The sequence below is a fragment of the Mobula birostris genome, chromosome 4 (assembly GCF_030028105.1).
Source record: "Mobula birostris isolate sMobBir1 chromosome 4, sMobBir1.hap1, whole genome shotgun sequence".
NCBI classification, from domain to species: domain Eukaryota; kingdom Metazoa; phylum Chordata; class Chondrichthyes; order Myliobatiformes; family Myliobatidae; genus Mobula; species Mobula birostris.
This window is the reverse complement of record NC_092373.1, coordinates 61,679,925-61,693,602: the sequence shown is the minus strand read 5'-3', so window position 1 is coordinate 61,693,602 and position 13,678 is coordinate 61,679,925. Positions and strand designations below refer to the sequence as shown.

Below are 13,678 nucleotides of genomic sequence, written 5' to 3'. Positions count from 1 at the left end.
TAAGCTCTATTAACTTGCCAGTCTCATACCAAAAAGAATATAGTTATCCTCCATGTGGGAATTTGTGGTAATCGTGTGCAAGGTCTCGTGTAACATATGGCTTTCCATGCCAAAATAGGATCACATGGGGGTTTAAAACAAGTGCCATCCACAAAAAGGAGACACCAGCTTTGATGGCCAGCAAAATCATGTCCTTTGATTTTGCCTAAACTTGAAAGGAATGCCTCATCCTGAATGAGGTATGTAGAAGTATTCAGAAACAATAAGAGTTTTTAAAACTCAAAAATGATGATACACATTTACTGTGTAAACTTCCGACCATTTTATTCATCTTTCAACATTTTAACATATCTAAATTTATAATCTATTAGAAACATTAACAACTAAAAATATATTAAGCTTTGCCAAGTAATTTGCTTGAATATTTACAACTGTTCTCTTCCATTGAAACCAAGATGACTAGTTTGTGTCTCCTGTATTGAGTGGTGAATGCAATACTTAAGTAATGGGCATTTTATTCCACTCCCACATTGACCCCCAGTGAAGAAATCAGTTAATTTTCCAGTAGTGAACCGCTGGCAGCAGTTTCTGTGCTCACATGCACACATATAGAAGATCTGTTGCTTTTACTTACTTTCAGGCAAGTTTGGAAATTGGTGATAGTTTCACCAGTTTCACAACAAAAGTAAGCCTTGTGTTACAAGTGGAGTTTACATATTTGTGTCTGTGCTCAGTTAGGAATCCAAACTGTTTGATAGTTAGGGGGTTAAAATGGACTTCAGTTTCTCTAACTAGGGATGAATAAAAACCAAATCAGTCATTTACATCTGAGAATTATCAAGCAGTTCTTACTAAGAAGAATGACTGAGAACTTAGATTAAAGACAAGGTTTGCATAACTATGAAACAATATGCACCACAGACTAAACTACCTCAGCTCATGTATAGAGAATGAATATTTAGACAAGATTATTTAAATTTGCAAGTAGCCATGGAATAAAGACAATGGGATAAAATATTTCTTGAACGATGTGTAAAATGAGCACAAATCTTTGGCCTGTTTTACTTCTGAATGTTTTTCACCATGTCATTTTTTTTAAAAAAGCATAAAATAAGTTGAAAATTTACTTCCATCTGTTTTGTACCATTTGCACCACACGATTTTCAGGAGCAGGAGGAAGAGAATATAAAATTAAAATGCTATGATTACTTCAGACTATTTACACCTTTGCCTTTATTCTGGAATAACTGATAATACTCTGTTAAATTTGCAATTAGCAACTTCTTCATCCCATCACTGGATCAAACAATCACAGCTGTTAGCAGTAGAAAACAGAATGAAAGTGTATTAAATTATGTACGTAAATGTGAAACACTATATATTATAAAATATAAAGATATTTGAGAGTGACTTTAAAGCTATAAAACTAATGTTACGATTCGGATGACTGCCTAAGCATACTTTCATGGTTTATGGTTTCACATGAACTGCTAAATTAGATTACTGCCTTGTAATCATTTCCAGGCAGTATGCATGGTGATCACGATCAACTTTCATTCCAGACTAATATCTTTAAGGAATTGTGTAAACATTAATATTGGTGAATATTTCAGAATTGTCAAAGATATTCCCCTTGGGGGCTGAATTATATTTTTTGATGTGTGAAATTCTAAATTTACACCAGGAGAAGTAAATATTAACTGCAATACTAAAAATTCTGTGGAACTACCTCAAATATCCCCTGTACATTTTTAAAACAATGCCCAGTTTCTCATAGTTTGGTAGTTAAAGACATGATTTAAATTGGCAAAACAGCCATCTGTTGAAGTAGATACTGCAATGTGTTGAAATACACGTTATTTACCTACTCCTTTCTCAAAATGCTAAACCATTAGGCTGTATTTCATCTTTGGTCATCAGCACAAAACTGATTTACAAGCTGTCTGTTGTCCTTGCCTCCCAATTATGGGTTCTATTGAAATAAATTGAACTTATTCCAGTACTAGAGGGAAATACAAAGCAACATACACAAAATGCTGGAGAAACTCAGCGGATCAGGCAACATGATAGACATGAACCAACAGTCGATGTTTTACGCCCAGACCTTTCTTCAGGACTGGAAAGGAAGGGAAAGGCGCCAGAATAAAAAGGGGGAGGGAGGGGCAAAAGAATAGCTAGAAGGTGATGGGTGAAGCCAGGTGGGTGGGAAAGGTAAAGGGTTGGAGAGGAAGGAATCTGATTGGAGAGGAGAGTGGACCACAGAAGAAAAAGGAGGATTAGGGTCACTGGGGGAGGTGATAGGCAGGTGAGAAGAGGTAAGAGGCCAGAGTGGGGAATAGAAAAAGAGGGAAGGAGAAATTGATGTTCATACCATCAGGTTGGAGGCCACCTAGGTGGAATATAGGGTGTTGCTTCTCCACCCTTAGGGTGGCTTCATCATGGCACAAGAAGAGGCCATGGATTGACATGTCAGAACGAGAATGGGAATGGGAATTAATATGTTGGGCTACCAGAAAGCTCTGCTTTTAGTGGATGGACTGGAGGTGCTTGTTGAAGCGGTCCTGTATTTACGACGGGTCTTACCAATGTATACACAATTTACGAACCCAGCAGATTCCAGGTGAAGTATTACCTCATTGGGAAGGGCTGTTTGGAGCCCTGATTGGAGGTGAGGGAGACATGAATGCTCTTTGACCACTTGCAGGGGTTAGTGCCAGGAGGGAGTTTAGTGGGGAGGGATGAAGGGATAAGGGAATCACAGATGGAACGACCCTTGTGGAAAGCAGAGTGGGGGGTGGGTGCTGAAGGTAAAGGTATGTTTGGTGGTATTATCCCTTTGGAGATAACGGATGTTGTGGAGAATGATGAGTTGGATGCAGAGGCTCATGGGGTGGTAGGTAATGACAAGAGGAACTATCACTGTTACGATGGAGGAAAGATGGGGTGAGTGCATATATTCAGGAAATGGAAGAGATACAGGTGAGGGCAACAGCAAAGGCGGAAGAAAGGAAACCCTGTTCATTGAAGATGAAGGACATTTCTGATGTCCTGGAAAGACTCCTAGAACAGATGCTGTGGAGATGAAGGAATTGTGAAAACAGAATAACATTTTGACAGGTACAGGATGGGAAGAGGTATAGTCCCGATACTGTAGGAATCCACAAGACCATAATGTATAGGAGCAGAATTAGGCCATTTGAACTATTGTATCTGCTCCGCCAATTCATCATGGTTAATCCAATCTTCCTCTCAGCTGCAGTATCTTGCCTTCTCCCCATAAACATTCATGTCCTGACCAAACAAGAATCTATCAAACTCTGTCTTAAATATACATAAAGACTTGGCCTCCTCAGCAGCCTATAGCAAAGAATTCCACAGATTCACCACTCTCTGGCTAAAGAAATTCCCCCTCATCTCCATTCTAAAAAGATGCCTCTCTGGTACGTTGTCTGCTGATGGCTAGATCTGTGGCATTCAAGTCTGGCGACCCAGGCCAGACTTGCGGAGGGCTGTATCAAGGGCAGAGACAATTTTGAATGATGTTGGAGGTGACATCAGACGCACGGCAACTCTGACAGGGTTTGCAAGACATTACTTCCTACAAAGCGAAACCCTATAGTATGAACGGCAGCGATGCTTCACTACCAGATGAACTCAATGCCTTCTATGCCAGGTTTGAAAGGGAGAACACAACTACAGCTGTGAAGATCCCTGCTACACCTGATGACACTGTGATCTCTGTCTCAGAGGCCAATGTTAGGCTGTCTTTAAAGAGAGTGAACCCTCACAATTCACCTACTGCCACAATAGGTCAATGGGCAGATGCAATTACAATGGTTCTCCACATGGCTTTAGACCACCTGGACAACAGAAATATCTATGTCAGGATGCTGTTCATCGACTATAACTCAGCATTTAATACCATCATTCCCACAATCCTGATTGAGAAGTTGCAGAACCTGGGCCTCTGTACCTCCCTCTGCAATTGGATCCTCAACTTCCCAACTGTAAGACCACAATCTGTGTGGATTAGTGATATCATATCCTCCTTGCTGACGACCAACAGTGGCGCACCTCGGGTATGTGCTTAGCCCACTGCTCTACTCTCTCTATACCTATGACCATGTGGCTAGGCAGAGCTCAAATACCATCTATAAATTTGCTAACGATACGACCATTGTTGGTAGAATCTCAGGTGGTGATGAGAGAGCGTACAGGAGTGAGATATGTCAATTAGTGGAGTGGTGCCGCAGCAACAACCTGGCACTCAACGTCAGCAAGAAGAAAGAGCTGATTGTGGATGTCAGGAAGAGTATGAAGAAGGAACACATACCAATCCTCATAGAGAGATCAGAAGTGAAGAGAGTGAGCAGCTTCAAGTTCTTGGGTGTCAAGATCTCTGAGGATCTAACCTGGTCCCGACATATCGATGTAGACATAAAGAAGGCAAGACAGCGGCTATACTTCATTTGGCATTTGAAGAGATTTGGCATGTCAACAAATACACTCAAAAACGTCTATAGTTGTACTGTGGAGAGCATTCTGACAGGCTGCATCACTGTCTGGTATAGAGGGGCGACTGCACATGACCAAAAGAAGCTGCAGAGGGTTGTAAATCTAGTCAGCTCCATCTTGGGTACTAGCCTACAAAGTACCCAGGGAATCTTCAGAGAGTGATGTCTCACTCCTTTATTAATGGACCTCCAGCACTCAGGGCATGCCCTTTTCTCACTGTTACCATCAGGTAGAAGATACAGAAGCCTGAAGGCACACACTTAGTGATTCAGGAACAGCTTCTTCCCCTCTGCCATCCAATTCCTAAATGGACATTGAACTCTTGGACACCACCTCACTTTTTTTAATATACAGTATTTCTGTTTTTTTCACTTTTTTAATCTATTCAATATCCATATACTGTAATTGATTTATTTATTATTATTATTATAGTTACATTTTTCCTCTTCTATATTATGTATTACATTGAACTGCTGCTGCTAAGTTAACAAATTTCACATCATATGCTGGTGATAATAAACCCAATTCTGATTCTGATTCTATTCTGAGGCTGTGTCTTAAACTCTCCCACCATAGAACTCTCTCCACATCCACTCTATCAAAGCCTTCATTCAATAGGTTTCAATTCTTCCGAATTCCAGTGAATACAGGCTCAAAGCCATCAGACTCTCTTCACATGACAAGCTATTCAATCCCAGATTAATTTTTGTGAATCTCCTTTGAACCCTCTCCAAATTCAGCACATCCTTTCTAAGGGGCCCAAAACTGCTCACAATACTCCGTGAGGCATCACCAGTGCTTAAAATAATCTCAACATTACATCCTTGCTTTTATATTCTAATCCTCTTGAAATGAATGTCAACATCACATTTGCCTTCCTCACCACAGACTCAACCTGCAAATTAACCTTTAGGGTAGTGGTCGCCAACCCGTTGATTGTGATCGACTGGTCGATCTTTGAGACTTTCCCAGTAGATCCCGAAAAAAATCAAAAATAAATACACAAATACTGTTGTAATGTGAGCATTATAAAAATAAGTAATACTAATTAGGATAATAGTAATATAGCAACACTTTCGCTACTGAAAGCTGTTTGTAAAGAGAGATTGTTTCCGGGTTATGGGATTTTAGTTCCATTCTTTCTGCCCAGTGCGCATGTGCGTAGCTCCCCCCCCCCCATGCACATTTTCAGCGTAGCTTGTGCTGCATCAAAGTGACCAATTAGATTAGATAAGAGTACAGACTGTTGCAAACATCAATATAAGGCACTCACTTGTGATATCCTGATAGCATGGCGGAGGCTCCACGAAAGAAGATGAAAATGTACAAATTCCATCCAAAATGGGAAAAGGAATTTCTATTTATCTTGGTGAAAGACAAGTGTGTATGTATGTTGTGCCACCAAACACAAGCACTGACTAAAAGGGGGAATCTGGAGCGGCACCACAACACCAACCACCAGGAATTTAAAGACACCTACCCCCCAAAGAGCACAGTTCGTGTCAGGAAAGTTGAGGAGCTGAAATCGGGGTTGAAGGCCCAGCAATCGTTTTTCACAAAACATGCTGCTCAAAATAAGGCTGCTATTGAATCATCATTTCGTGTAAGTCACCTTTTGGCCAAACACAGGAAGCCTTTTACAGATGGCGATTTATTCAAGGAAGCAATGGCCATTACCGCAGAGATTGTTTTTAATGACTTTAAGAACAAAAACAACATCACAATCACAATACATAATGTACCACTTGGCCCTGCAAGAGTGACAAGGAGGGTAGAGTCACTGTCAGAGTCGGTGGATCGACTTGTCACTCTGTGAATACTTTTCACTACAGTTCGATGAATCCTTGGATGTAACGCAAACAGCTCAGCTTTTTGTATTTGTCAGAATAGCTTTCCAAGATTTTACAACAAAGGAGGACTTCCTCACTTTTTTGCAATTAAAGGAGAAAACGAGAGGTGAGGATATTTACAATGAGTTTAAAAAATGCCCGTGAAAATGACATCCCCATTCATACACTGGTGGCAATTACAACTCATGGGGCCCCAGCAATGCGCGGTGTGCGCGTTGGTTTTATAGCACTAAAAGTCAGTGCCTACTTCGGGTCAACTTATCTATATGAAATTGCATTTTCACAGATGAAAATTATTAAATCTAAGTACAGGAGCTGTCTTACTGACAGACTATCCCAGACTGGCTGTCTGTAGTTATGAGCCAAATTTCAGGGAACTAGCAGAAAGTAGTCATCACACTGAGTGCAACAGTCAATTTTTATTCATTTATTTTTCGTGTTGAAATAAAATTAAATAATGAAACTTAGAATTAAAGGTGTGAAGTATTGTAATATTCTTAAAGAAAGACAGCTATGGCCTGTTTGATATGCTTGTTACAGTGTTTTCTTGTTTGAATTAATTTGAAAGTTTGACAAAAGTATTTTGTGTAATTCAAATACAATTAGCCCAAATAAAAGGCCTCAAATTGTAAGTACAATCTGAGCTGTTTTTCCCTAAACAATTTAGTAGGTAGATCTTGCCTTTCACTAGGGTCAAGGTAGGGGATCTTGGGCTTAAAATGGTTGGTGACCACTACTTTAGGGAATCCTGCACAAGGTCTAGTCTCTCTGAACCTCAGGTTTTTAGATTTTCTCTCCATTTAGAAAATAGGCAACCCTTTCATTTCTTCTACCAAAGTGCATGATCATATACTTCCCAACCCTGTATTTCATCTGCCATTTCTTTGCCTATTCTTCTAATCTGTCTAAGTCCTTATGTAGCCTTTCTACTTCCTCAAAACTAACTGCCCCTCCACCTATCTTCATATCACCTGCAAACTTTGCAACAAAGCCTTCGACTCCATCATCCAAATCATTGACATATAATGTAAAAAGAATCAGTCTCAACACAGACCCCTGTTGAACATCACTGGTCACTCACAGACAACCAGAAAAGGCTCCCTTAATCCCACTCTCTGCCTCCTGCCAAACAGTCACTGTTTTACCATGCTACGATCTTTGCTGTAATACCATGGGCTCACAGCTTGTGGCATCTTGTCCAAGGCCTTCTGAAAATCCAAGTACACAACATCAACAGATTCTCCTTTGTCTATCCTGCTTGTCATTTCTTCAAAGAATTCTAACAGAATTGTCAGACAAGATTTTTCCTTGAGGACACCATGCTGACTACAGCTTATTTTATCATGTGCCCCCAAGTACCTTGAGACCTCATCTTTGATAATCGACGGCAACATCTTCCCAACTACTTTAGTCAGACTAACTGGCCTATAGTTTTCTTTCTTCTGCCTCTCTGCCTTCTTGAAGAGTGGGGTGACATTTGCAATTTTCCAGTCTTCCGGAACTTTTCCAGAATCTAAGTGATTCTCGAAAAATCATTATTAATGCATCCACAATCTCTTCAGCCACCTCTTTCAGAACGCTGGGGTGTATACCAACTGGTCCAGGTGACTTATCTACCTTCAGACCTTGAAGTTTCCCCAAGAGCTTTCTCTCTAGTTACGATAGGTTTATATAAGATATTGCTTGACAGTTTGCCTCCGTGGATGGAGAGAGAGAGATTGAGAAAGGGGAGTGACGTGGCAGGATACAAAGGATAGCTTAATCAGCACTCGTGACCAAAGACAAATTTATGCAATTATTTCTTCCATGAAATCTTATTTGCAGTGATGGAGAGAATATTAACTAATGTTGCCTGAATTGAATTAATATTTCTATCGCCCTTCCAAATAATTATTGTTCAGAATGTAACTTTGATGCCTATGGAAAAACAGAGCCAAAAACAAAATAATTCATATGGCAATTTATTTTCTAACTATGTGTAAACCATATATACTTTTCCATATATAAAATTCTGTTTGGGTTTGTGTTGTCAGGGCCCAGCAAAGGAGTATTTTAAACAATTTAAAATCATAGTTAATTTTTTTAATGCTAAGGGGTAAATGAAAGGAAATCAAAGAAGTGAGAATAATACATTTAACCACTGAGTCATGAAATAATGTGAGACAAAAGCAAAGAATCTACCTATACTATCCTTTGGCCTTAACAGTCACATACTTACGGATAGCAATTTTACCATCAAAATGTTGCACTGACCACCTTCCTCAGGCACAAGTTAGTCAAATGACAAGCTTCTTCTTGTGTTCTTTTATGGCGGTTAGAAAACCAGCTTTAAGGTGCATTACCGCCACCTGCTAGACTGGAGTGTGGATCATTGGATAAACAGGAGAAGGGAAAAGAATTGCGTTCCCTATATTCTATATAATAAACCTGAGTCTTTCAGATACTTCATGATATGGATCTGTATTTCTCTTGAATTCCCACTTAAAAAGTCTTCTATACCCACATCAGTTTTTTTGTTTATCTTAAGCGCTCCTATCATCTTCACTCTTTCTTTTTGATACTTCTTACATTTTATCAATACATGTCCAACTGTTTCTGGTTGATTACAATATTCACACAACCCAGTTGGATGTTTCCCTGTTTTGTGCAATGTGTAATTAAAATTAGTGTGTCCAATTCTCAAACGACTGATGATCACTTCTTTCTATATCCACTTGACAATCTTTTGTATCTGACTTGCCTCTGTATTTTGTACAGATGTCTCCCTGTTTCACTCTCATCCCAATGCTTCTGCCATATCTCCTCAATACGTGTTTTAATAATGCTCTTGACTTCCACTTTGCTAAGAGGGATCTGAATCTCTATTATAGATGATTTGAGCGATTGTTTAGCTATACTACCCACCTTTTCATTACCCTCCACACCACAATGAGCAGGAACCCAAAGAAAGCTTACTTCTACCCCATTTTTGGTCAGTGTATATAACTTGCTTAAAATCTCCAATAAAATATCCTGTCTACTTTCTGACTTTCTTGATTTGATCGAGGTTAATGCCGATAAACTGTCTGAACAGATTACAGCCTTTTTGATATTATCTTCTTCTATCCAAGATAATGCACTCAATATTGCCATTAATTCTGTTGTATACACTGATAAATGGTTTGATGTTCTTTTCCTGATACTGGTTTTGCACTGAGGAATGTAGACTGCAATACCTGTGTGGCCAGATCTAGGGTCTTTTGATCCATCTGTAAATATTACGTTCATTTCTAAAATGCGAGTCTATATATTCCTGTACTATCTGCTTGATTACATAGTTAGACTTCCTCTTTAAAAGTTGTTGCAGGCTTTTATCTACTGTATGCACTGTAAAGAGCCATGGAGGAACATCAGATATTGGAACTGTAGGGCTATATTCCATTTCGTGTAGACCATATTTTTGTGCTGCTGCATCCCCAATCCATCTAAAGCTTTATGTTCCCAGCAATCTTTTAATAAAGCTTTAGCTGGATGTGAGTAGTTATGTCCCATGATGTTAACCCAATAATTTAGCATTAGCTTTATTCTTCTAAGTCTTAATGGCATTTCCCCCATTTCAACTTAAAGAGCAGATATAGGTGATGTTCTGAATGCACCATGCATTTGGTAGTTTACCTATTTCCTATATTTTATTAACCACTCTCTGTAGAACCAGAAGTGCACTTCTTGATAAATGCTTCAGCATTATACCCCATACTTGATCCTTCCCATGAGAAGTTGGCCGCGCATTCATAATGGCTCTTTCTCTTTCTGTTATGCTAATAGGTGTACCCAGCACTTCTTCTGATGTTGTTCTTTTGTCCGTAATTCCTCAATTTTGCTTCTGCCTTTCCTACCTTTGCTGTCTAGTCTTGACCATCAAATTCTCCGAGCTATGTATGTTTAAAAAAGTTTTTGCCGATATTGCTGCTTTTTCTACATTGTTAATTGCCATTTTGTCCTTACTTTTTAGCACAGTAATCTCTTTACTACTTCTAATACCATTCATTTTCCTTATCATGCTCCATGTTTCGGACAGTTGAGTTTCTCTTCCAATTTTGTTACAATACTATCTCCAAGATGCTCGCTTTGCTTGTCTGATTGTTTTCTGAACTTCTGCTTGTGCTCTTTTATATTGTATTTTTGTTTCTACCACATATTGTCTTTTTAACATTTTAAATGCTTTATTCCTTGCTTTTATACTTCTACTACATTCACAATTCCACCATGGAACATTTTTCCTCTTTCCTGTATCTTTACTTGTTTTTTGGAATTGTTTCTTCTGCCGAATTTATAATTGCTGTGACCAATTTATCATTCATTTCTTCTATATCTGATATATTTTCATCTAAGATCTTTGTACATCTTACTTCACTTCTTTTTTGAAATATCTCCCACTCTGCCTTATTTAGTTTCCACCTTGACACTCTAGATCCTACATCTTGTTCTATTTTAACCTGAATCCTTGTGAGTAAGGGATAGTGATCACTTCCTACTGTAATTTGTTTTAATACGTTCCAAGTACTGATTCCTGCTAATTCTCTACTTACAAATTTTAAGTCTATTGCAATTTCTGTGTTTTGGGATATATTATATCTCGTACCTTCTCCATTATTTATACATACCAGTTTTTCATCATCTAGAAATTCTTCTATCACTAATCCATTTTCCTCCACATCTTTACATCCTCATAGTGTACTGTGTCCATTGAAATCCCCACACCATATTATTTTCCCTTGCATCCTACCACCCACTTTGTTTAATGTATCTTTGCTTAGTCTTCTACATGGATTATAATAATTTATTATTACCAAGCTTTCTCTGCCTATCCATATTTTGATTATTATTGATTCATACTTCTGCCCTATGTTGACTATATTATATCTCATCCCACTGGCTATAAATATTGCTACTCCTCCACCATTGCCATTGCTTCTATTCCTCCTAATTGCTGTATAACCTTGTAAAACAAAATCTAATTGTGGTTTCAAACATGTTTCTTGTATACATAGAATCCGAGATTTTTCCTTAAGTTCTGATACATATTTCTTAAATTCTTGACCATTTGCGATAAGACTCCTTGCATTCCATTGCAATATATTGTGACAAAAGACCAAGTTATCAGAAGATTGATGCCGATGAGAGAGATAAGAGAGACAATGGGGAAACATTCAGAAATGTTAATGGGAGACGAGAGAGATTAACGAAAAGAGACACACCACGACACCACGAGATCACGAGATAACAAGACCCTGGAAGTGCGGTGTGCCCCCCCACAAGTTGGTGGGAGTTTTTGGAGGTCTGGTCGCGGGACCGACCATAGACGCACAGGGTGAGAAGGTACGATTGGCGGGAACCTGGTGTATGTGTCCGCCCTTGCCTGGGTGCCGGGTTCACCACAGAAGAACGATTGTATCCAGAATGGAGGGGTCACAGTCGGTGACCTCAGAAGACATTACAAAGGGCTCGCCTGAAAGCTAATGCGAGGTCTGTTTGAATCCGATTTGAATATTATCATTCGCTCTCTCTCTCTCTCTCTCTCTCTCTCCCCAACGGCACAAACAGCGATTACTGCGAACTGTATTCAGCTGAACTGAACTCTGCGTCACTTGAGACTGATCATTTACCCCTAGACTGCGAAAGAGCTTGATTGATTCCTATTATCCTAGTTCTGTGTACATGCGTGTTTTATCATTGCTAACCTGTTGCATTTATATCCTTACTATTAGAATACTGTGTTACTTATTTCTTTAATAAAAACTTTCTTAGTTCCAGTAATCCAGGCTCCAACTAAGTGGTCCATTTCTGCTGGTTTGGCAACCCAGTTACGGGGTACGTAACAATATATATTGCCATTAAGATTCTGCCTCCCCTACTTGTGATCTGTTTGATCCTCCATTCAGCATTTTTTCAACTGCTTCCCACCTAAGCCCTGTAATACCAAGATATTTTTCTGCAAACTTGACTATAATTTTAATTTTTTCTGTTCTTTTGTCTGTTTGCGCTGAACAGTTAATTGCATCTACCATAAACAGTATAAATTTTTTTCTATTCATTATTAGTATGTCCTTATTTATCATATTACAGCCCTCACAGTTCACCAGTTTATTATTCCCTGTATTTGTTTGCTTAGTAGCTTTCTCCTTTTCAGCAAAACCTCTCACTGCCTCAGCATAACTAATCCCTTGAGTTACTTTAACATATTGTATCTCAGCTGCCTTCTTGCTAATAATGCACCCTCGATAAGCTGCACTGTGTTCCTCACCATAATTGCAACATTTCAGCCTAGCTCCTGCCTCCCACTTCCCATATTCATGTTCTCCAGCACATCTCCCACATCTTTGTTTCCCTCTGCAGACTGTCACAATATGTCCAAATTTCTGACATTTAAAACATCTTAAAGGTGGTGGTATATATATTCTGACCTTATAACACATATATCCTAAATAAACTTTAGTCGGCAATCTCTCTTCATCGAAGTTAACCATCACCAATAAACTATCACACTTTTTCCCATCTGTTGTAACTTTCAAATGTTTGGCCTCAATAATCTTTGCTCCTTTTATGTTCTGTTTAATCTCATCCATAGTAACTTTTGTTGGTATCCCCGAAATAACTCCTCTAGTCCACTTTCTATTGTCGAGTATTGAGCATTGTACCTTTTTGCCGTCTATTTTATTTAATCTTATCACTTTGACTTGCTGAGCGCTATCCTGACGTATCACTAATAGCGATCTATTTCGTAATACCTTGGCTCTTTTGACTTCGCCTATAAGTTTGTTGATTACCTTCGTCAAGTAAATCAGGTTCCAATCCCCAAAAGATGCCCCGTCTTCACTCAGTTTTATAATTGCTTTAATCTCATCTTCTTTCCATTCTTTTGCTATCCTTTCTCGATCATCCCCGACCCCTCAGAATTTGACTGCTCACACCTCTGTTTTCTTTTCTTACTCTTTACACTCCATTCCTCTTTCCTGCCATCTTCCATCTCTAACTCACTTGCCAAATTGTCACTTCCTCCTGCCATCCTCCATCCATTCACACTCTAGTTGTTTAGCCAACCGCTGTCGTCCTCCAAAACACCAGCAAAAATCCAAAGCAAAACACTGCAGGCAGAACTCCAGTCGTCTCTCCAGCCCAAAAGACAAGCTCCCTAAAAGCCATCCTCCTGAGTGAGCAGTGCATGGGCAGACTTAATGCTCAATCCTGATTGGCTGGATCTGAATTGCCTATTCCTGATTGGTTAGTTTGAATTGGCCTTATTCTGATTCATTGATTTTTTAGCCCAAACCCTC

At 39.1% G+C, this 13,678-nt stretch overlaps 1 protein-coding gene across 6 annotated transcripts in view; it reads right to left on the bottom strand.

Moving 5' to 3' along the window:
• Nucleotides 1-13,678, bottom strand: part of ift80 (intraflagellar transport 80 homolog (Chlamydomonas)) — a 275,494-nt gene that overhangs the window by 17,370 nt on the left and 244,446 nt on the right. The window lies entirely within an intron of this gene.